Here is a 22,557-nt window from a genome sequence, read left to right as displayed (position 1 = left end):
AGTAATAGTAAATCAATTAACTTTCAAAGTCAATCAAACGTAACACTACAATGAGAAGAACAAATACAATAATAAAAGTTCAAGCTAAAATGCTTTCAATAATACGTACTACTAATGACAAATACCTAGCAGTACTTACTCAGTAATAAGTGAATATTTATATACATACGTAAAACAAAAAAAAAAAAGATTAAAAAAACATTACGTACATGTATTTGACAAGAGTATTCATTGACACCTTAATTATATTTGTATATTTGTTATTAAATTGCTATAAAACAATACGCTAATAAGTGTTTTTAATAAAATATACATAAATGCAAACAATTCGTACAGATAGAAAAAGATACAATCCTCTAGATATAGATTTTGAACATTTAAACATTTCAATATACTACGTTTGAATGAGTAGTGGTAGTAGTAAGTTGTTAGTAGTATGTATGAGTATGAATTTACATTTAATTTGTCAATCATTTACAATCGCTAATAAATCATTTAAAAATCGTTTGGTATTTGTTTTTGGTCGTCAATATGTTTCGATTTGATTTGATACGATACGATACAAGATATAAATGAATGTGTACAAATTGGATGTAATATATTTGTATATATATTTGTTTGATTATTTGCTTGCTACGTTTGAATTGTTTTGAATGTGTAGCTAAACAATAAATATTATTGTTTTGTTTTTTATATTTTTATTAAGATTTTATCTATAGATCAATAAATATTTAAATAATGTACTCACTCTCAAGTTTTTGTTTTTTTGTGTGGCAACCTTGATTTAAGGTACTTAGTAAATAAATATTTATAATTTTTTATTTCTGTTATTTATTTTCTAATTTAATTAAATCGTATTAAGTAATTTAAGCTTAATTTATAATTAGCAAAATCTTAATAATATGATCTCGCAATACTCGAGCAATGGTTATTTCTTGTTTAAAATTAAAACTGGTTTTATTTAATCGTAATATTATCGAAATTAATAAACCATAAATTTAAAAAAATATAAAACAGTTATTACTTTAGTTAAGTTAAAAAAATATTATTTCTCAAGCATAAGATTTGATCTGAAAATAAAAACGGAAATTTAATCCCAAACTTTTTCAATAACTTTTGATTTTAGTTAAGATCTAGTTTAGTTCCAGTTCAGTTCTAGTTCAGTTCTAGTTTAGTTCTAGTTCAGTTCTAGTTCAGTTCTAGTTCAATTCTAGTTTAGTTCTAGTTCAGTTCTAGTTCGGTTCTAGTTCGGTTCTAGTTCAGTTCTAGTTCAGTTCTAGTTCAGTTCTAGTTCAGTTCTAGTTCAGTTCTAGTTAGTTCTAGTTCAGTTCTAGTTCAGTTCTAGTTCAGTTCTAGTTTAGTTCTAGTTCAGTTCTAGTTCAGTTCTAGTTCAGTTCTAGTTCAGTTCTAGTTTAGTTCTAGTTCAGTTCTAGTTCAGTTCTAGTTCAGTTCTAGTTCAGTTCTAGTTCAGTTCTAGTTCAGTTCTAGTTCAGTTCTAGTTCAGTTCTAGTTCAGTTCTAGTTCAGTTCTAGTTCAGTTCTAGTTCAGTTCTAGTTCAGTTCTAGTTCAGTTCTAGTTCAGTTTCAGTTCTAGTTCAGTTCTAGTTCAGTTCTAGTTCAGTTCTAGTTCAGTTCTAGTTCAGTTCTAGTTCAGTTCTAGTTCAGTTCTAGTTCAGTTCTAGTTCAGTTCTAGTTCAGTTTAGTTCAGTTCTAGTTCAGTTCTAGTTCAGTTCTAGTTCAGTTATAGTTCAGTTCTAGTTCAGTTCTAGTTTCAGTTCTAGTTCAGTTCTAGTTCAGTTCTAGTTCAGTTCTAGTTCAGTTCAGTTTCAGTTCTAGTTTCAGTTCTAGTCAGTTCTAGTTCAGTTCTAGTTCAGTTCTAGTTCAGTTCTAGTTCAGTTCTAGTTCAGTTTAGTTCAAGTTCTAGTTCAGTTCTAGTTCAGTTCTAGTTCAGTTCTAGTTCAGTTCTAGTTCAGTTCTAGTTCAGTTCTAGTTCAGTTCTAGTTCAGTTCCGTTCAGTTCTCAGTCTAGTTCAGTTCTAGTTCAGTTCTAGTTCAGTTCTAGTTCAGTCTAGTTCAGTTCTATTTCAGTTCTAGTTCAGTTCTAGTTCAGTTCTAGTTCAGTTCTAGTTCAGTTCTAGTTTCAGTTCTAGTTCAGTTCTATCAGTTCAGTTCAGTTCTAGTTCAGTTCTAGTTCAGTTCTAGTTCAGTTCTAGTTCAGTTCTAGTTCAGTTCTAGTTCAGTTCTAGTTCAGTTCTAGTTCAGTTCTAGTCAGTTCTAGTTCAGTTCTAATTCAGTTCTAGTTCAGTTCTAGTTCAGTTCTAGTTCAGTTCTATTTCAGTTCTAGTTCAGTTCTAGTTCAGTTCTAGTTCAGTTCTAGTTCAGTTCTAGTTCAGTTCTAGTTCAGTTCTAGTTCAGTTCTAGTTCAGTTCTAGTTCAGTTCTAGTTCAGTTCTAGTTCAGTTCTAGTTCAGTTCTAGTTCAGTTCTAGTTCAGTTCTAGTTCAGTTCTAGTTCAGTTCTAGTTCAGTTCTAGTTCAGTTCTAGTTCAGTTCTAGTTCAGTTCTAGTTCAGTTCTAGTTCAGTTCTAGTTCAGTTCTAGTTCAGTTCTAGTTCAGTTCTAGTTCAGTTCTAGTTCAGTTCTAGTTCAGTTCTAGTTCAGTTCTAGTTCAGCTCTAGTTCAGTTCTAGTTCAGTTCTAGTTCAGTTCTAGTTCAGTTCTAGTTCAGTTCTAGTTCAGTTCTAGTTCAGTTCTAGTTCAGTTCTAGTTCTAGTTCAGTTCTAGTTCAGTTCTAGTTCTAGTTCAGTTCTAGTTCAGTTCTAGTTCAGTTCTAGTTCCGTTCTAGTTCAGTTCTAGTTCAGTTCTAGTTCAGTTCTAGTTCAGTTCTAGTTCAGTTCTAGTTCAGTTCTAGTTCAGTTCTAGTTCAGTTCTAGTTCAGTTCTAGTTCAGTTCTAGTTCAGTTCTAGTTCAGTTCTAGTTCAGTTCTAGATCAGTTCTAGTTCAGTTCTAGTTCAGTTCTAGTTCAGTTCTAGTTCAGTTCTAGTTCAGTTCTAGTTCAGTTCTAGTTCATTCTAGTTCAGTTCTAGTTCAGTTCTAGTTCAGTTCTAGTTCAGTTCTAGTTCAGTTCTAGTTCAGTTCTAGTTCAGTTCTAGTTCAGTTCTAGTTCAGTTCTAGTTCAGTTCTAGTTCAGTTCTAGATCAGTTCTAGTTCAGCTCTAGATCAGTTCTATTTCAGTTCTATTTCAGTTCTAGTTCAGTTCTAGTTCAGTTCTAGTTCAGTTCTAGTTCAGTTCTAGTTCAGTTCTAGTTCAGTTCTAGTTCAGTTCTAGTTCAGTTCTAGTTCAGTTCTAGTTCAGTTCTAGATCAGTTCTAGTTCAGTTCTAGTTCAGTTCTAGTTCTAGTTCAAGTTCAGTTCTAGTTCAGTTCTAGTTCACTTCTAGTTCAGTTCTAGTTCAGTTCTAGTTCAGTTCTAATTCAGTTCAGTTTCAGTTTCTAGTTCAGTTCTAGTTCAGTTCTAGTTTTGTTCTAGTTCAGTTCTAGTTCAGTTCTAGTTCAGTTCTAGTTCAGTTCTAGTTCAGCTCTAGTTCAGTTCTAGTTCAGTTCTAGTTCAGTTCTAGTTCAGTTCTAGTTCAGTTCTAGTTCAGTTCTAGTTCAGTTCTAGTTCAGTTCTAGTTCAGTTCTTTAGTTCAGTTCTAGTTCAGTTCTAGTTCAGTTCTAGTTCAGTCTAGTTCTAGTTCAGTTCTAGTTCTAGTTCAGTCTAGTTCAGTTCTAGTTCAGTTCTAGTTCAGTTCTAGTTGACAGTTCTAGTTCAGTTCTAGTCAGTTCTAGTTCAGTTTCTAGTTCGTTCTAGTTCAGTTCTAGTTCAGTTAGTTCTAGTTCAGTTAGTCTAGTTCAGTCTAGTTCAGTTCTAGTTCAGTTCTATGTTCAGTTTTAGTTCAGTTCTAGTTCAGTTCTAGTTCAGTTCTAAGTTCAGTTCTCGGTTCAGTTCTAGTTCAGTTTTTAGTTCAGTTCTAGTTCAGTTCTAGTTCAGTTCTAGTTCAGTTCTAGTCAGATCTAGTTCAGTTCTAGTTCAATACTTCAGTTCTAGTTCAATACTTCAGTTCTAGTTCAGGTTCTAGTTCAGTTCTAATTCAGTTCTAGTTCAGTTCTAGTTCAGTTCTAGTTCAGTTGTAGTTCAGTTCTAGTTCAGTTCTTTAGTGTTATTTGGAACAAATAATCTCGTCCTACTGTATCCTACATTTATGAAAGTTCTTCTATATCTTACACATTTATGGAGCAATTGCCCTAAAACGTTAAAAGTTAGTTAAGACTTTTTGTGTAAATTAAACCTTTTTTCTGGTTGATTTTGACCGCAACTCATTTCTCCTACAACATTCTTTAAACAAAATTTGTCACTTTTGTTAACTAACCCCAATTTTGAAAATCGGTGTAAATTTATGCGTGTTTAAACAAAAAATCTTTCTTAATTCAAATAGTTGTCAACGGTAAGTGTTTAAAAATATTTTTTTTTTTTTTGTTCAACAAATTTAAAATGCATCAGTAGCTGTTTGCTCTCACCATGTGGCCTTCATGTTTTCTTTCAATGATTGTTTATTTTTGTATAAATATTGTAAGAGTATAAGTCAGTAGTTTTTAAATTTTTTTTGTTATTTATTTATTGTGTGAAAATGCTCTCTTGTAAAATGTACTTTATCTTTTGTTTCATTAAACCCAGCGAACAACAAATTGTAAAAATCTACTAAATTTTCAAAGTAGGCAAAAGTCTCTGATGTAAAAGCTATACATATGTATGTATATTTTTGTCAATACATACTTAATTTGAAAAATTAAGTGGTTTTAAAAATTTTAATTTGAATTTCTTTGGAATATTTGCTGGGTTATAATTTTAGTTGCTGTTTTTAACGTGTGTGTGTCTAAATGTGGGCGTTATTGTTAATGGCTTTTGAAAACTACAACAACATAAGAAAAGAAAAAAACATGTAAAATTACAGCATAACTATAAGAAAAACATCTTGAAAATTGCCATCAAAAACGCACTCATGTTTTTCATTAACGTTTGGATTTTTTTATGCAAAGTTACAAATATTTGACACAGTGTGGATGTTTTTAAAAACTAAAATTGTTGTTATTTCCTAAAGCAATTACATGTACTTTTTTCCAACAAAATATGTATATTTTGTCCGAATTTTGTAATAAAATATTTGGTTGGAAGTGATTGAGCTGGGCCACTACTGAATTTTCTAATACTGAGTTTGTCTATAATTAAAATTTCAGTTCAGTTCTTTTCAGTTCCAGTTCATTTCTAGTTCAGTTCCGGTTCAGTTCTAGAACTCAGTTCTAGACCTGTTCTTGTTCAGTTCCAGTTCATTCTAGTTCAGTTCTGGTTCAGTTCTAGCTTAGTTCTAGACCAGTTCTTGTCAATTCAGTTCAGTTAGTTCATTCTAGTTCAGTTCTAGTTCAGTTCTAGTTCAGTTCTAGTTCAGTTCTAGTTCAGTTCTAGTTCAGTTCTAGTTCAGTTCTAGTTCAGTTCTAGTTCAGTTCTAGTTCAGTTCTAGTTCAGTTCTAGTTCAGTTCTAGTTCAGTTCTAGTTCAGTTCTAGTTCAGTTCTAGTTCAGTTCTAGTTCAGTTCTAGTTCAGTTCTAGTAGTCAGTTCTAGTTCAGTTCTAGTTCAGTTCTAGTTCAGTTCTAGTTCAGTTTCTAGTTCAGTTCTAGTTCAGTTCTAGTTCAGTTCTAGTTCAGTTCTAGTTCAGTTCTAGTTCAGTTCTAGTTCAGTTCTAGTTCAGTTCTAGTTCAGTTCTAGTTCAGTTCTAGTTCAGTTCTAGTTCAGTTCTAGTTCAGTTCTAGTTCAGTTCTAGTTCAGTTCTAGTTCAGTTCTAGTTCAGTTCTAGTTCAGTTCTAGTTCAGTTCTAGTTCAGTTCTAGTTCAGTTCTAGTTCAGTTCTAGTTCAGTTCTAGTTCAGTTCTAGTTCAGTTCTAGTTCAGTTCTAGTTCAGTTCTAGTTCAGTTCTAGTTCAGTTCTAGTTCAGTTCTAGTTCAGTTCTAGTTCAGTTCTAGTTCAGTTCTAGTTCAGTTCTAGTTCAGTTCTAGTTCAGTTCTAGTTCAGTTCTAGTTCAGTTCTAGTTCAGTTCTAGTTCAGTTCTAGTTCAGTTCTAGTTCAGTTCTAGTTCAGTTCTAGTTCAGTTCTAGTTCAGTTCTAGATAAGTTCTAGTTCAGTTCTAGTTCAGTTTAGTTCGTTCTAGTTCAGTTCTAGTTCAGTTCTAGTTCAGTTCTAGTTCTAGTTCAGTTCTAGTTCAGTCTAGTTCAGTTCTAGTTCAGTTCTAGTTCAGTTCTAGTTCAGTTCTAGTTCAGTTCTAGTTCAGTTCTAGTTCAGTTCTAGTTCAGTTCTAGTCAGTTCTAGTTCAGTTCTAGTTCAGTTCTAGTTCAGTTCTAGTTCAGTTCTAGTTCAGTTCTAGTTCAGTTCTAGTTCAGTTCTAGTTCAGTTTCTAGTTCAGTTCTAGTACAGTTCTAGTTCAGTTCTAGTTCAGTTCTAGTTCAGTTCTAGTTCAGTTCTAGTTCAGTTCTAGTTCAGTTCTAGTTCAGTTCTAGTTCAGTCTAGTTCAGTTCTAGTTCAGTTCTAGTTCAGTTCTAGTTCAGTTCTAGTTCAGTTCTAGTTCAGTTCTAGTTCAGTTCTAGTTCAGTTCTAGTTCAGTTCTAGTTCAGTTCTAGTTCAGTTCTAGTTCAGTTCTAGTTAAGTTCTAGTTCAGTTCTAGTTCAGTTCTAGTTCAGTTCTAGTTCAGTTTTAGTTCAGTTCTAGTTCAGTTCTAGTTCAGTTCTAGTTCAGTTCTAGTTCAGTTCTAGTTCAGTTCTAGTTCAGTTCTAGTTCAGTTCTAGTCAGTTCTAGTTCAGTTCTAGTTCAGTTCTAGTTCAGTTCTAGTTCAGTTCTAGTTCAGTTCTAGTTCAGTTCTAGTTCAGTTCTAGTTGAGTTCTAGTTCAGTTCTAGTTCAGTTCTAGTTCAGTTCTAGTTCAGTTGTAGTTCAGTTCTAATTCAGTTCTAGTTCAGTTCTAGTTCAGTTCTAGTTCAGTTCTAGTTCAGTTCTAGTTCAGTTCTAGTTCAGTTCTAGTTCAGTTCTAGTTCAGTTCTAGTTCAGTTCTAGTTCAGTTCTAGTTCAGTTCTAGTTCAGTTCTAGTTCAGTTCTAGTTCAGTTCTAGTTGAGTTCTAGTTCAGTTCTAGTTCAGTTTCTAGTTCATTCTAGTTCAGTTGTAGTTCAGTTCTAATTCCGTTCTAGTTCAGTAGTCTAGTTCAGTTCTAGTTCAGTCTAGTTCAGTTCTAGTTCAGTTCTAGTTCAGTTCTAGTTAGTTCTAGTTCATTCTAGTTCAGTTCTAGTTCAGTTCTAGTTCAGTTCTAGTTCAGTTCTAGTTCAGTTCTAGTTCAGTTCTAGTTCAGTTCTAGTTCAGTTCTAGTCAAGCTCTAGGTTCAGCTCTAGTTCAGTTCTAGTTCAGTTCTAGTTCAGTTCTAGTTCAGTTTCTAGTTCAGTTCTAGTTCAGTTCTAGTTCCGTTCTAGTTCAGTTCTAGTTCAGTTCTAGTTCAGTTCTAGTTCAGTTCTAGTTCCGTTCTAGTTCAGTTCTAGTTCAGTTCTAGTTCAGGTCTAGTTCAGTTCTAGTTCAGTTTTAGTTCAGTTCTAGTTCAGTTTCTAGTTCAGTTCTAGTTTAGTTCCAGTATTCCAGTTCAGTTCAGTTCAGTTCTAGTTCAGTTCTAGTTCAGTTCTAGTTCAGTTCTAGTTCAGTTCTAGTTCAGTTCTAGTTCAGTCAGTTCTAGTTCAGTTCTAGTTCAGTTCTAGTTCAGTTCTAGTTCAGTTCTAGTTCAGTTCTACATCTGTTGTAAATATTTTAAAAACCGTGAGAAAAATTTCAAAATCCGTATCTGTAGGTTCAATTAATTTCATTAAACTTTGTATTTTATCGTTTTAAACTATTGTTTTTAATTAATTTGCCATATTTTTGCTTTTAATAGCTTAATATCTTTCCTAAAAATGATTAGTTTTTTTAACAATTTGTTAAAAAAAGGAATTTAAACAATTTAAATTGTTTCCCAGACAAATAAAAAGAATCACGTTTTTTCGGTTGCTGTTGGTTTTTTTTCACCATATAGACAAATGTAACAAATAACAATTATACAAAAATACACACAGACTCAGAAACACATAAAATATCTGTTGGATAGTATGTCCGTCCATATGTCGATATATTGTCTATGCATGTAAATAAAATTGTAGACATGTTTAGTTGATTTCTTTTTTTTTTTTTATTCATGACAGCCTTAAGCGAAAATTTAGCAAAAAAAAAAAAAATACAAAAAAATCTAATCATTATAAAAATTCCATTTTGTACTGACAACAACAAGAATTCTAACACACACCAGTAAAATAAATATTAATAAAACAAAAATGTAATTTCATAAAAGCAGTAAGTTTCGAGCACCAAAATCCCCGTAGCAAACTAGTGGGTGACATTGTTGCCACAAACACAAACAGTTGTATCTCCCCATAGAATTGAACTCTGAACTCTAACTAATCACATACCAAATTGCCAAAGTCCGCTAAAAAGCTAAGAATTACGACCAACTGGTTTTCTGCGAAAAAAAAACATACAAATTCTACTTTTGTCCGTTTTAAACAACAAAACAGCAGACACGACTTTTTAACTGATTGAAGTGTGTCGTTTGATTAGACATTCTCACAGATACTCACATGTGTTGTTAAACGTTAATTTTAAAAAGATAAAAATAAAATAATAAAAAACATTTTGTTTTAGTTTGGACAACAATTTGTTGACACTTTAAAAGTAGTGGCCCAGTCAAGCCGCAAATAAATAAAACGAGAAAAAAATATGTCATACCACCAAAATAACGCCAACGTCAAAAAAATATACTCTTTGTTGTTAGTCATTGACACTTTCTTTACATAATTTATGCGTGAACAAGAAAATTTAAATATGATTTTAAGAACATTTAAAGACACGCGTTACAATATAGTGAACAAGCAGCAGCCGCAGCAGCTAATTCACTACTAAAGCTGCGCCTGAACTAATCACCATTAAGCTGATGTTTGTTTTATGTTTTCTGTTGTTGGTTTTATCAAAAAATTAATAAATTTATGCAAATTAATTTTGAATTTCATTCAAGAAATACATGAAACCTAAAAATAAAACACTTCCATGATTATCAAAATGTTCATTCACAAAATTTTATCTACTGAAAGTGTTAAGAGGGACGCAGCAGTGTAAGACGCGGTTGCAGCAGAAGACTTACGTGTGGCTCTTTAAATCAAGAAAAAAGTTGTTGAAAAAAGAAATATTCAAATCACCAACTAAATACCAAAAGAAAAAAACAACTGAAATCTAGAAAAAATTAAATGAATGGACAGACAGACAGACGGACTGACAACCAAGAATAAAACGGTCAGTTGGCTATAAAACAAAATAAGAAGAAAACAGGAAAAAATATTGATATTCAAAAGGTACAAGATATTTGGAAAGATACTATTGAGAAACGTGAGGTGTTTCTAAGCAGAAATGTAAAAGAATTAAAGCATATCGAGCTCAGCTGTGGTTTAGTTCTATTACAGCATAAGTTTAATTCTAGTTCAGTTCTTGTTAAGTTCTAGTTCAGTTCTAGTTCAGTTAGTTCTAGTTCAGTTCTAGTTCAGTTCTAGTCAGTTCTAGTCTAGTTCAGTTCTAGTTCAGTTCTAGTTCAGTTCTAGTTCAGTTCTAGTTCAGTTCTAGTTCAGTTCTAGTTCAGTTCTAGTTCAGTTCTAGTTCATTTCTAGTTCAGTTCTAGTTCAGTTCTAGTTCAGTTCTAGTTCAGTTCTAGTTCAGTTCTAGTTCAGTTCTATTTCAGTTCTAGTTCTAGTTTCAGTTTCTAGTTCTAGTTCAGTTCTAGTTCAGTTCTAGTTCAGTTTCAGTCAGTTCTAGTTCAGTCTAGTTTCAGTTCTAGTTCAGTAGTTCAGTTCTAGTTCAGTTCTAGTTCAGTTCTAGTTCAGTTCTAGTTCAGTTCATAGTTCTAGTTCAGTTCTAGTTCAGTTCTAGTTCAGTTCTAGTTCAGTTCTAGTTCAGTTCTAGTTCAGTTCTAGTTCAGTTCTAGTTCAGTTCTAGTTCAGTTCTAGTTCAGTTCTAGTTCAGTTCTAGTTCAGTTCTAGTTCAGTTCTAGTTCAGTTCTAGTCAGTTTAGTTCAGTTCTAGTTCAGTTCTAGTTCAGTTCTAGTTCAGTTCTAGTTCTAGTCAGTTCTAGTTCAGTTCTAGTTCAGTTCTAGTTCAGTTCTAGTTCAGTTCTAGTTCAGTTGTAGTTCAGTTCGTAGTTCAGTTCTAGTTCAGTTCTAGTTCAGTTTCTAGTTCAGTTCTAGTTCAGTTCTAGTTCAGTTCTAGTTCAGTTCTAGTTCAGTTCTAGTTCAGTTCTAGTTCAGTTCTAGTTCAGTTCTAGTTCAGTTCTAGTTCAGTTCTAGTTCAGTTTCTAGTCAGTTTCTAGTTCAGTGCTAGTCAGTTCTAGTCAGTTCTAGTTCAGTTCTCGTTCAGTTCTAGTTCAGTTCTAGTTCAGTTATTCTAGTTCAGTTCTAGTTCAGTTCTAGTTCAGTTCTAGTTCAGTTCTAGTTCAGTTCTAGTTCAGTTCTAGTTCAGTTCTAGTTCAGTTCTAGTTCAGTTCTAGTTCAGTTCTAGTTCAGTTCTAGTTCAGTTCTAGTTCAGTTCTAGTTCAGTTCTAGTTCAGTTCTAGTTCAGTTCTAGTTCAGTTCTAGTTCAGTTCTAGTTCAGTTCTAGTTCAGTTCTAGTTCAGTTCTAGTTCAGTTCTAGTTCAGTTCTAGTTCAGTTCTAGTTCAGTTCTAGTTCAGTTCTAGTTCAGTTCTAGTTCAGTTCTAGTTCAGTTCTAGTTCAGTTCTAGTTCAGTTCTAGTTCAGTTCTAGTTCAGTTCTAGTTCAGTTCTAGTTCAGTTCTAGTTCAGTTCTAGTTCAGTTCTAGTTCAGTTCTAGTTCAGTTCTTGTTCAGTTCTAGTCAGTTCTAGTTCAGTTCTAGTTCAGTTCTAGTTCAGTTCTAGTTCAGTTCTAGTTCAGTTCTAGTTCAATTCTAGTTCAGTTCTAGTTCAGTTCTAGTTCAGTTTCTAGTTCAGTTCTAGTTCAGTTTTAGTTCTGTTCTAGTTCAGTTCTAGTTCAGTTCTAGTTCAATTCTAGTTCAGTTCTAGTTCAGTTCTAGTTCAGTTCTAGTTCAGTTCTAGTTCAGTTCTAGTTCAGATCTAGTTCAGTTCTAGTTCAGTTCTAGTTCAGTTCTAGTTCAGTTCTAGTTCAGTTCTAGTTCAGTTCTAGTTCAGTTCTAGTTCAGTTCTAGTTCAGTTCTAGTTCAGTTCTAGTTCAGTTCTAGTTCAGATCTAGTTCAGTTCTAGTTCAGTTCTAGTTCAGTTCTAGTTCAGTTCTAGTTCAGTTCTAGTTCAGTTCTAGTTCAGTTCTAGTTCAGTTCTAGTTCAGTTCTAGTTCAGTTCTAGTTTAGTCCTAGTTCAGTTCTACTTCTAATTCAGTTTTTAATTTTAGTTTTTGACAATTTACAATTTTCAGTCAAAAGAGTTCATTCCTTTAAATATGATTCGCTTTTGCTTTTTCCCCTAAAAATAACTCTAAAGTGGCTACAGCCGGACTGCCTGCTGTGCGTTTAACCACAACTCATGTGGTGATTTGTGTTGTTGTGCGTAGCAAATGCTTAATACCACACTTGGATAAGCTTTTATAATCAATTGATGGGCAACCAAAAAAGCCAGTCTATCCAACGCAATAGCAAAAGCATCCCCAGCATACAGAAGAGGAAGAAGATACTAGCGCTCACAAAAGAACTCTATAAATTAGTAGTAAAGAGTGTGTATTACTGGTCTACTTAGTGGGGCGATCAGTAGACAATGATTTCTTCATATAAATTAATCTTGAATAGCAGAAGCTCGTAAATTATGGGTTATATTGGTTCGATGGTTGGTTGGTGGGTTGTGTGATGTGATATGTGGATTAAACATCATACCACTGGTATTTAGTGCATTTAGTCACAATATTAGAGAGTTCTAGTTTTTTTTTTTTTTTTTTGATCGAAATAAAAGTGTAATAAAAATTGAAATTCCATTTTATTTAAAAAGATTTATGGCCATAGATAGTGAAGTAACCTGTAAAATGGGGCATTAGCAATGAGGGAAAATTTTGAAGTGTTAGAAAATGTTAAATATTTCCGGTGAATATAGACAAAGATTGAATTAATATAAAAAACAATAGTTATTTAAATTATATTTAATAAAATATGTAGATAAACAAAATTTATGATTTTCAGTATATTACAGATAAAAAATAGAAAATATTTTTTTAATAAAATGTAGCGGTATAAATATTTATATGAAAATCATTTTAAAATTTTGTTATACAACTTCCTTATGTTTGCTGTCTGCCAGTTTTTTTTTATTAATTAACAATTTTTATTTTAACATCCGCTGCAATTTAGTTTTGAATTAGTTTTTTGCATTAACTACAAACTTTAAATATTAAATCATTTAGATTTGTTAAATGTTTTTTTTTGTTATGCTCGCAATGTCACTGTCTCTGGCTAGTAATTGAAAATAATATATATTTTAGATTCAGACGCGATTGCGTATTAAACGCATTGGCAATTTATCAATGTTTTATTTAAATTGTATGTGAATTTTTTTTGCACTATTTGTTAAACATTTTGTTATAAAGTGTTTAGTTTTATAATGTTTTAGTTTTGGATTTAAATTGCTGATTTGTTGTGTGTAAAAAATATCATTACAGACAAGTCTGACATGTTAAAGTCAAGTGATAATTATAGCAATGATTTTCATAGACTTTGGAATGGTAACAGCCAGGAGAATGGTGGTGAGATAATTAGATAAACTGTGGAAACAGATTAAATCAGTTGTAAATTGAAAGGAGGGTATTATTTGAAATTATTAACAACAAATTAACTAAAAACGCCTATAAATAATACTGTAATAAAGCTTTAGTGATAGCAAAAACATATTTGTATTGAAATATTTTAAAACAAAGTTTGTGTCTTAAATCTTTTGTTTTATTTATACAATAATGTGAAAAGCTGAACAAGCTTTCCTTAAATGTTTTTTTTCTATTTTCTCCCACTTACCTTAAACTACTGCCACAATTTCTTTAACTTTAAAGCTGCTGACATGCTGCAAAGAAAAATCAGAAAAATACGTTAAAATTTCATTTAACATTTTTTTTTGTATTTATCACATCACTAATACTTACTGACCGTAAAATATTAGTGATGCTCGCTTAGTAAAATATTTAAATGTTTTCAAATTCATACGAGCGTCTTAAAAAATAAACAAACTAAATAAATATAAACAAAATACAACAAATAAAATAAGTAAAATTCAAATAAACAAATGAACGAATGAGTGAGTGAGCGAGCGAGCCAACGATCAAATCAAACAATTTCAATTTATATCAGCAGCAGCTTTTTTCGAACGTTTTTTTTTTTATTACTTTATATTTTTTTGTTAGTTTGTGCAATGACCGCAATATTTTTGTTGACTGTTTTCATGTTGCTTTGCATATGGACAGACAGACATGTAAATGGATGCACTTACGCATATTACACTTGCAGACAAAAGTCTAGTAGTAAGCTGTAAAACCCAGTAAACATTTAGGTTAGTAACTGTTTTTAAATGCAGAATAGAAGTCGCTGTTATGCTAAGAATATAGACAATGCTATGATCTGGCTATGGTTCCTACTTTTATCATAGTATAGCCTCTAACCTGGCTAGACTATAGTGTGTACTCAGGCTAGACTATAGTCTGTACACTGGCCAGACTATAGTCTGTACACTGTACTCTGACCAGACTATAGTCTGTACTCTGACCAGACTATAGTCTGTACTCTGACCAGACTATAGTCTGTACTTTGACCAGACTATAGTCTGTACTTTGACCAGACTATAGTCTGTACTCTGACCAGACTATAGCCTGTACTATGGCTAGACTATAGCCTGTACTCTGACCAGACTATAGTCTGTACTATGACTAGACTATAGTCTGTACTACGACTAGACTATAGTCTGTACTCTGACCAGACTATAGTCTGTACTATGACTAGACTATAGTCTGTACTCTGACCAGACTATAGTCTGTACTCTGACCAGACTATAGTCTAAGATCTGACAAGACTATAGTCTGTACTCTGACTAGACTATAGTCTGTACTATGACTAGACTATAGTCTGTACTCTGACCAGACTATAGTCTGCACTCTGACCAGACTATAGTCTGTACTATGACCAGAATATAGTCTTTACTCTGACTAGACATAGTTTGTGCTCTGACCAGGCTATAGTCTGTACTATGACCAGAATATAGTCTTTACTCTGACTAGACATAGTTTGTGCTCTGACCAGGCTATAGTCTGTATTCTGACTAGACAATATTCTGTACTGTGACCAGACTATAGTCTGAACTCTGACCAGACTACAGTCTGTACTCTGACCAGACTATAGTCTGTACTCTGACCAGACATAGTCTGCACTCTGACCAGACTATAGTCTGTACTATGACCAGAATATAGTCTTTACTCTGACTAGACATAGTTTGTGCTCTGACCAGGCTATAGTCTGTATTCTGACTAGACAATATTCTGTACTCTGACCAGATTATAGTCTGTACTCTGACCAGACTATAGTCTGTACTCTGACCAGACTATAGTCTGTACTCTGACCAGACTATAGTCTGTACTCTGACCACACTATAGTCTGCACTCTGACCAGACTATAGTCTGTACACTAACCAGACTATAGTCTGCACTCTGACCAGATTATAGTCTGAACACTAACCAGACTATAGTCTGTACTCTGTCCAGACTATAGTCTGTACTCTGTCCAGACTATAGTCTGTACTCTGACCAGACTATAGTCTGTACTCTGACCACACTATAGTCTGCACTCTGACCAGACTATAGTCAGTACACTAACCAGACTATAGTCTGCACTCTGACCAGATTATAGTCTGTACACTAACCAGACTATAGTCTGTACACTAACCAGACTATAGTCTGTACACTAACCAGACTATAGTTTGTACTCTTACCAGGCTATAGTCTGTGCTCTGACCAGGCTATAGTCTGTACTCAGACCAGACTATAGTCTGCACTCTAACCAGACTATAGTCTGCACTCTGACCAGACTATAGACTGCACACTGACCAGACTATAGTCTGTACTCTGACCAGAATATAGTATTTACTCTGACCAAACTATAATCAGAACTCTGACCAGACTATACTCTGCACTCTGACCAGACTATAGTCTGTACTATGACCAGAATATAGTCTTTACTCTGACCAGACTATAGTCTGTGCTCTGACCAGGCTATAGTCTGTACTATGACTAGACTATATTCTGTACTCTGACCGGACTATAGTCTGCACTATGACCATACTATAGTCTGTACTCTGACTAGACTATAATCTGTACTCTGACCAGTCTGTACTCTTGCCAGACCATAGTCTCTACTCTGGTAATTTCTTCAACTGTGTAGTATTTTCAGCATGTTCGATGAACAAATTTTCCACATTTAAATCTTGTGACACTTTGGGTTTTTTTTCTGTCGATAATTTTTTGAATAATGATGCTTTAAGATCGTAAGCAATGGCAGGGAAAAATGTAAATTATTTTAATGTTAAGATTAATAATCTCATAAAAGAAAATTAATAGTTGTGTAAATAATCACTGACTTTTAAAAACAAATCAAGTGGTTAGACAAAAAACTAAAAAACCATCTGAAAAAATGATTATTTCCTTTAGATTTAAACAAAATAAAGACAATGCTTCTGTTTGTTTTTACAATATAGCTTAGAGGTGATTCAAATATCCAGCAAAAGCTTCCTTGAATTTAAATACAGCTTTAAGGCACGTGCTTTCATTTTCTGTTGCGTTAAACAATAGCCTTTAAATAAAAATGTTTTTGTATAGAGTTTGAAACCATAACAAATTTTTGGTTAAATTTATGAATAATTGTGGTTTAAAGATAATAAAAACAATAGAATTTAAATAAAATTTGTTTAGAATTTGTAGATATAAATGACTTAAAGCAAAAATGATTTATTTTTTGTTTTAAGGCCATTAATGTTAAAAACAAAAGTTTTATTAGTTTTACTTTAGAAAAAACAAAAATTATAGAGAAAGTTATAAATAAGTAATCACTGAAAAATAAGATTTTTTTAATATTTTTGAATGACTCAATTTTAATTTAAGATTTATATCTGAAACTAAAAAAATATTTGTATGCTGATTAAAGTGACCCTCATCACATTTCATTAAAAATTTATAGAAATAAAATATTTATATTTTATTTTAGCTAGACCCCCTCTAAGGTTTTGTTTTCTGTACAAAACTAAGATTTGTGTCATTCATAAATATTTTTTAGTGTCTTAAAGAAATCACATACACGAAAAATATTATTTTTATTATAATCTCTGCTGTTTTACTATTTTAAAGCTGTTTAAAACAAAAAAAAAAGACTCATAGACTATTCAAATGTATTCTCAAATCTATATTGTATCATGAGTCATAAATATAAAAAAACATTAACAATTTGCATTAAAAATCATTCGCAATCATTTTATTGGCCTTTGTGATCATAAATCTTAAAAGTTAAAATTATTATTATTATTTTTTTAAAGAACCCAAATAGAAGAAAGAAAAAGAAAGATAGATACCAGGTTCAATCATAGTTTAAGAATTACTTTAAGATACTTGTTGAATTACATGTTACTTTTATGGTAAAGCAAAAGCAATTTTGTTTATATCTATAATACAGGCTATAACTCAGGCTAGATTACAGACTAATATCAAACCAGACTACACTATAGTTTGTCCAGATTACAGATTGTAGTCTGACCGGAGTACAAACCATAGTGTGGCCCCAGTTTAGACTATAGTCTAGCCAGAATATAGACTATAATCTGGCCAGAGTACAGACTATAATCTGGCCAGAGTACAGACTATAAACTGGCCAGAGTACAGACTATAGTCTGGACAGAGTGCAGTCTATAGTTTGACGGAGTAGAGACTATAGTCGGGCCAGAGTACATACTATACTGTGGCCGGAGTACAAACTATAGTATGGCCAGAGTACAGACTATAGTATGGCCAGAGTACAGACTATAGTATGGCCAGAGTACAGAAAGAGTGCAGTCTATAATCTGACAAGAGTACAGATTATAGTTTTATCAGAGTACAGACTATATTTTGGTCGAGTAGAGACTAGAGTCTGGCCTGAATATAGACTATAGTATGGCCAGAGTACAAACTATAGGGTTGCAAGAGTTCAAACTATAGTCTGGCCAGAGTACAGACTACAGTCTGGCCAGATTACAGACTATAGTATGGCCAGATTACAGACTATAGTCTGGCCAGATTACAGACTATAGTCTGGCCAAAGTACAGACTATAGTCTGGCCAGAGTACAGACTATAGTCTGGCCAGAGTACAGACTATAGTCTGGCCAGAGTACAGACTATAGTCTGGCCAGAGTACAGACTATAGTCTGGCCAGAGTACAGACTATAGTCTGGCCAGAGTACAGACTATAATCTGGCCAGAGTACAGACTATAGTCTGGCCAGATTACAGACTATATTCTGGCCAGAGTACAGACTATAGTCTGGTCAGAGTACAGACTATAGTCTGGTCAAAGTACAGACTATAGTCTGGCCAGAGTACAGACTATAGTCTGGCCAGAGTACAGTCTACTATATAGTCTGGCCAGAGTACAGACTATAGTCTGGCCAGAGTACGGACTATAGTCTGGCCAGAGTACGGACTATAGTCTGGCCAGAGTACGGACTATAGTCTGGCCAGAGTACGGACTATAGTCTGGCCAGAGTACGGACTATAGTCTGGCCAGAGTACGGACTATAGTCTGGCCAGAGTACGGCCTATAGTCTGGCCAGAGTACAGACTATAGTCTGGCCAGAGTACAGACTATAGTCTGGCCAGTGTACAGACTATAATCTGGCCAGAGTACAGACTATAGTCTGGCCAGAGTACAGACTATAGTCTGGCCAGAGTACAGACTATAGTCTGGCCAGAGTACAGACTATAGTCTGGCCAGAGTACAGTCTACTATATAGTCTGGCCAGAGTACAGACTATAGTCTGGCCAGAGTACAGACTATAGTCTGGCCAGAGTACAGATTATAGTCTGACCAGTGTACAGATTATAGTCTGGCCAGAGTACAGACTATAGTGTGGACAGAGTACAGACTATAGTGTGGACAGAGTACAGACTATTGTATGGTCGGATAACAGACTTTAGTCTGGCCAGAGTACAGACTATAGTCTGGCCAGAGTACAGATTATAGTCTGACCAGTGTACAGATTATAGTCTGGCCAGAGTACAGACTATAGTGTGGACAGAGTACAGACTATAGTGTGGACAGAGTACAGACTATTGTATGGTCGGATAACAGACTTTAGTCTGGCCAGAGTACAGACAATTGTCTGACCAGAGTACAGACTATAGTTTGGTCAGAGTAAAGACCATAGTCTGGTCACAGTACAGACTGGTCAGAGTAAAGACAAATGTACAGTTGGAGTAAAGACCATAACCTTTCCAATTTAACGTCTAAATACAACTTTGGCCCTCTTAATAAGTAACACCTAATTACAAATGACTTAAGACTTACAAAAATTTTTTTTGTACTTTTCAAAAATAATTTAAACCAATTTAAAATAAACAAAAAAACCAAATACCATAAAACTTGTTTCGGTTTAGTTACATGTTTTTATTTTTTGCTTATTAAATTAAATTCTTTAAATTATTTTATTTATATTATATTTTTCGCTTGGAATATTGGCAAGAGAGAGAGAAAATTAGCAAAAAATTTTGAACGCATTAAAAAAATTAACATACAATTGCCACCTGTTGCAAGTTTTTATATATAATGCATTTTTTGCTTTTTAATATAAAGCAAATAAATATATAAGTTAAGCAGGGTAATTGTTGGAACCCCAGACAAAAAGTTGTTAGTGATTTTAAAAGAAAAAAAAAATCAATACATAATTTATAAAAATTGATTTCCTGATTGTTGTTTTTTCTTTAGTTATTCATTAATTATTTTAATCAGTTTAAAGTTTCTTATTATTTTTAAATATATTTTTTGAGATTGAGGCCAGTGTTATGGAAAATTTAATGAAAAGAAGTGTTAAAATTTTAAAATTAAAGACAAAAATTTTCTTTATAAAAAAAACTTTAATAAAGTTCAAGTTTCGCTGAGGTTATGTAGTCCAGTTTATTTTTTACACACATTTATCTTTCCTATTATTAAAATACATTGAAATTCTAATGTTTGTTATTATTTGCCCTCCTGATGTTACTTTTCATTTGTACAAAACTAATTAATTTATTTTATCTATAGAAAAATATCTGTAAAATAAACTATAGTTAAATTCCTTAAACACACAAGGATTAATGTTGATATGTATGTATAAGTAACATTTGTTGTTTAGATTAATATTAAATTTCATAGAAGTGTTTTTTTTTACAAAAAAATAAAAACAATGACATTTACCGTATGTCACACGCATGTCAACTATTTTTTTAATATTTAACCTCCCCCCTTTTGACTTTTTCTGCTGTTATCTTAGATATGTTAACTTAATAATGATTTTAACCTAATTGACCTTTAGTAGTTGCAGACTAATGGTAAATATTACTATTTAAACACTATTTTGGAAAAAAACATTAATTATGTAGGTGTTAGAGTTAGAGCGTCTAACTTGTTTTTTTCCTAGTTGGAAGTCGCGTGCTCTTCTGTAATTTATGGGATTAATGGTCTTGTCTTCTTTGTTTTGTATTACCATTTTTGGCCAACAGCAAAAATAGCGTATTATTTAGCAAATAAGTATAATATTTAGGGGTTAAATTAGAAATGTATAAATGATACACCCTACATCATGTATTAAACGACTTCCATATTATTATATGACAAAATAAAAAAAATATCTTAAAGCCTAGAGTATAATCTAGGCTTAGACAAGATTATAGACTTGACTATAGACTAGATTATATACTAGACTATTGACTAGACCATAGACTAGACTATATACTAGACTATTGATTAGACCATAGACAAGACTATAGACTAGGCTATAGACTAGACTATATGCTAGACTATAGACTAGACTATAGACTAGACTATAGACTAGACTATAGACTAGACTATAGACTAGACTATAGACTAGACTATAGACTAGACTATAAACTAGACTATAGACTAGACTATAGACTAGACTATAGACTATACTATAGTCTAGACTAGACTATAGACTAGACTATAGACTAGACTATAGACTAGACTATAGACCAGACTATAGACTAGACTATAGACTAGACTATAGACTAGACTATAAACTAGACTATAGACTAGACTATAAACTAGACTATAGACTAGACTATAGACTAGACTATAGACTAGACTATAGACTAGACTATAGACTAGACTATAGACTAGACTATAGACTAGACTATAGACTAGACTATAGACTAGACTATAGACTAGACTATAGACTAGACTCTATACTAGACTATAGACTAGACTATGTACTACACTATAGACTAGACTAATAGACTGGACTCTATACTAGACTATAGACTAGACTATAGACTAGACTATAGACTAGACTATAGACTAGACTATAGACTAGACTATAGACTAGACTATAGACTAGACAATAGACTAGACTATAGACTAGAACTATAGACTAGACTATAGACTAGACTATAGACTAGACTAGAGACTAGACTATAGAACTAGACTATAGACTAGACTATAGAACTAGACTATAGACTAGACTATAGACTAGACTAAGACTAGACTATAGACTAGACTAATAGACTAGACTATAGACTAGACTATAGACTAGACTATGACATAGACTATAGACTAGACTATAGACTAGACTATAGACTAAACTATAGACTAGATTATAGACTAGATTATAGACTGCTATAGACTAGACTATAGACTAGACTATAGACTAGACTATAGACTAGACTATAGACTAGACTATAGACTAGACTATAGACTAGACTATAGACTAGACTATAGACTAGACTATAGACTAGACTATAGACTAGACTATAGACTAGACTATAGACTAGACTATAGACTAGACTATAGACTAGACTATAGACTAGACTATAGACTAGACTATAGACTAGACTATAGACTAGACTATAGACTAGACTATAGACTAGACTATAGACTAGACTATAGACTAGACTATAGACTAGACTATAGACTAGACTATAGACTAGACTATAGACTAGACTATAGACTAGACTATAGATTAGACTATAGACTAGACTATAGACTAGACTATATACTACACTATAGACTAGACTATAAACTAGACTAGACTATAAACTAGACTAGACTATGGACTAGACGATAGACTAGACTGTAGTCTGTAGTGCAAGTCCAAAGTATAGTCCATACTTCGAGGGAAAATAGACTATATTCCAGATTATATTATAGTGTAGTTTATATATTAGAATAGGGTTTTAGTTTCTTTAGCTTTTTATGATTTGTAGAGAACTAATAATGCCTTTTCTGTTACGGTAGTGTGCAGCCATAAAAAAAACTCCTCTTATAACGCCATGTCCACGCATACGGTTATTAACAGTGTTTAAACAGCATATAAAAATTCATTAAATTATTTTTTGTGTTTTTTTTTTTAAGGTGTAGTAAAAAGGGTCCCAAAAAACAATATTAACACAACGCAGACAGAATGACGGTCAGACAGACACACGTATGCATAGCATTGTCAGTCTAGATACGTACAATTAGGGGTCATTTTGTTTAAGGATTTCTTTTAACAATGTTGTTTATACAAGAGTAATATTAAAAAGTCCTTAAAAACACAAACACATATATTGGAAACTAGTAAAAGAGAACCCGGCAGTGTGGAAGGTAACAAATGTGAAACCAGTAGTTGTTAGGGAATGAATTTAATAGTTTTGTTTGTAAAGTTATTGATATATTAGTCACTTCTCTAATCCAGGGTAATGCAGTAGGTGGCAATTGGTTCCCTAATTATAATGTTTCTTTAACAAAATTGTTAAGATCAACCTCCTTAGATTTATGATTTTGAATACAAATTGATAAGTTTCCTTTAGAGCTGAAACCAAGGACCAATTATAGAACTATCTCTAATTCAGTTCTCTCCTTTCTTTAGTGCATTCAGATCTAACGGGTATATTTCTAAAACCCAAAAGGTGCTAAATGTAAAACATTTATGGTCAACTATCAATTCTAAACTTTATATGATGTCAGTCTGATTCAACATTAAAAAAATTAAGGAAATATTTCAAGGCATAGAAGGTGGTTGGTTACTTTTTAGTGGAAAGGGTCAAAAGGTTACCATAACAAAGAAAGATGAGTTTAAGTTATAAATGGTAAAAAAAACGTCATGATTATTTCCCTTTAGCATTAAGGACTAAATATTTACACACATCCCTCCACTGTCAACTACATAGATACATACAATGA

The 22,557-nt window shown here is 32.7% G+C and overlaps 1 protein-coding gene and 1 long non-coding RNA gene across 2 annotated transcripts in view; one reads left to right on the top strand and one right to left on the bottom strand.

Annotated features, from left to right (window-relative positions):
• LOC119608524 (dendritic arbor reduction protein 1) overlaps positions 1–22,557 on the top strand; it is a 122,554-nt gene that overhangs the window by 37,421 nt on the left and 62,576 nt on the right. The gene's annotated exons all lie outside the window — the stretch shown is intronic.
• The window catches only part of LOC119608525, a 92,107-nt gene continuing 82,692 nt past the window's right edge, over positions 13,143–22,557 (bottom strand). Inside the window, exon 5 of the long non-coding RNA XR_005231828.1 lies at positions 13,143–13,182. This is a non-coding gene — a long non-coding RNA (uncharacterized LOC119608525). The remainder of the gene's footprint in view (positions 13,183–22,557) is intronic.

Source organism: Lucilia sericata, unplaced genomic scaffold (assembly GCF_015586225.1).
Source record: "Lucilia sericata isolate MDLA Ls3-8-SP2 unplaced genomic scaffold, ASM1558622v1 Contig000845F_arrow, whole genome shotgun sequence".
Lineage (NCBI taxonomy): Eukaryota > Metazoa > Arthropoda > Insecta > Diptera > Calliphoridae > Lucilia > Lucilia sericata.
The sequence above is the reverse complement of the archived record's forward strand: the minus strand, read 5'-3'. Positions and strand labels throughout refer to the sequence as shown.